Source organism: Cynocephalus volans, chromosome X (assembly GCF_027409185.1).
Source record: "Cynocephalus volans isolate mCynVol1 chromosome X, mCynVol1.pri, whole genome shotgun sequence".
Lineage (NCBI taxonomy): Eukaryota > Metazoa > Chordata > Mammalia > Dermoptera > Cynocephalidae > Cynocephalus > Cynocephalus volans.
In genome coordinates, this window is record NC_084478.1 from 123988713 (window position 1) to 123991058 (window position 2346).

At 38.7% G+C, this 2346-nt stretch overlaps 1 pseudogene; it reads right to left on the minus strand.

The window, feature by feature from the left end:
• Nucleotides 1–1069: 1069 nt before the first annotated feature.
• Nucleotides 1070–1974, minus strand: LOC134368321 (NAD-dependent protein deacylase sirtuin-5, mitochondrial-like; annotated as a pseudogene).
• Nucleotides 1975–2346: the final 372 nt, after the last annotated feature.

The window sequence follows — 2346 nt, forward strand, 5'->3', positions numbered from 1 at the left end:
TGTAATGTTGGACAATTTGCCTATGCTCTCTGGGGCTCATTTGCTCTATTTGTGAAATATCACAAGTGATGAAATATATAGCATTTAAAACAATTTGAGACTTTCTGAAGAAAGTAGTTAAATATAAAGCCTAAATAACCCTTTTCTTTACTCAGCACTATGGATAAATATGTTGGAAAACATTTCTGTTCTGGAACAGACCTTAGTTTATGGAAAGACAAAAATAATAATAAGTAAGGCAATATGATTTAGTTGGAAGTATCTGGAACAGAACACAAGTTTATAATCCTTATATATCTTTGTATACTCCTTATAATCCTTTAATCCTTGTAATTTTTAAGTAGCCACATGACCTTAGGCAAGTCATACAATCTGTCAATCAGGGAAAGTGATATCAGCTCTGTCTACTTCTCAGAGTTGTTACCTTTGAAGAGGTATAAAAAAATACTAGACGAATCTGTAAAACTCTTCTTCCCTTCCATAAAACAATATTTGAATAAAATTCATTTTAATAAAATTTCATAATCAGACTATTAATTTAATATTTAAAATTTTTAAATTCTAAACTTACTAGGATAAACACTCATTATTGCTTCAGAATATATTATTGCTTTGAGTGTTAGTATTTTTTTTTTTACAATAATTACCTACTATAGAGTTTTATTTTCCACCAAAACTTGTACAAAAATCAGAATTAAGTACTAGGGTTTTGCCCCACAATTTCTATTTTTGCCCAAACAGCAAAAATAAAATCAGAATAATTACTTTTTTTTAGACAATCCAATTATAAAAATTTTGTCCTCCCAATAACCAGCCAAACATATCAAAAGTATCGTACATTTCAGTTCAAACCAAACAGCATGCATTAACTTTATAGTCGTCTAACTTCCAATTACATTTGCTGTTGCCACTTCCAAGCCCCATCATTTATCAACAGGTCCTGCCAGGTAGGTAATCAGAGGATATTTTCAGATCTTCCAATATGCAGCTCACCGCCCACAAGACCATCTCTCCTCTGCTTGTTGCCTAGTTCTTATATATACTGTAGTTTCTTCCTTCTCTAGGACACTTAAGTAGTTTCGGTTTCATGACAAGCAAGGGCCTCAGGAAGAGTCCTACCACAGGGTCTTCTGAATCTGTTTGTGGCTGGGGTGGTCTCCATGTTAAATTTGGTCACTGGCACCCTCCTGGCAGACAGGGGGGCAAACATGGTGGCTGGGTAAACAACAGAGGAAGTTTCCACCACTAGACATAAATCGCAGAGGGAAAACTTTCTGTCAACCTCCTCCAGAATGGCAGGATCCAGGTTTTCTCCAAACCATAAAACATGAGGTTGCAGCAAGGCCATGCATGCTGCCTCTTCATACCGGCAAAGTTTTTGGGATTCTGGCATCTTGAGTTTCAGATTCTGGAGCACCTTTTCCTGATAAAGCTGGACAGATTGGACTCTTGTAATTCTCAGCCACAACTCCACAAGAGGTACACCAGGTTTTAAATAAGCTACCATGTATTTCCAGAAGGTTCTTGGTGCCAGCCTTGTAGTGCAGCTGGTCGATGTTCTGGGTCATGACCATGACACATTAACCCTCTGTGCCCAGCCATGCCTCACATTTGGCCATGGTGAGGTGTCTGCAATTGGACTCCTTGCTGTGCATGACCTCCCACTGGTAGTGGTAGAACTCCCACACCCCAGATGGGTTGTGAGCAAAGTCCTGAGGAGTGGCCAGGTCTTGAGCTTGCCACTTTCTACAATAGCCATCAACTCCTCTGAAAGTCAGAATGTCACTTTCTGCACTAAAACCAGCTCCTGAAATGATGACCATATGCTTTGCTTTTGCCAAAAAATTCTGAAAATTTGCCATATTTGAACTTGGACGAGCTATTGTCAGGCAAATCTTGGTTTGTATGGAGGCTAGAGGCTTAACAGCCACAATATAGATGGGAAATTAATTGGCTTGGGACAGTCTGGAGAGGTTGTATAAGATTTTCTTTGTAGCACTAATTCTTGAAGTGGATTTTGTGAGTGGGAAGGCACGGCTGGGCTGAGCTGCATATGTGCACTGCAGGCAGGCCAAGTATAAGTGTTGACATGAATGTTGTTAATGAGTGAGACCTATTCTTAACAAAACATTCACCAAGGAAAAGCCCAGAACTAGATGGTTTCACTGGTGAGTTCTACCAAACATCTAAAGAAGAATTAAAACCAATCCTTCTCAAACTCTTCTACAAAATTAAAGGGGAGGAAACACTTTCAAATTCATTTTACTAGGCCAGCATTACCCCGATACCCAAACCAGACAAAGATACCACAAGAAAAGACAACTATAGGTCAATATCACTGATGAA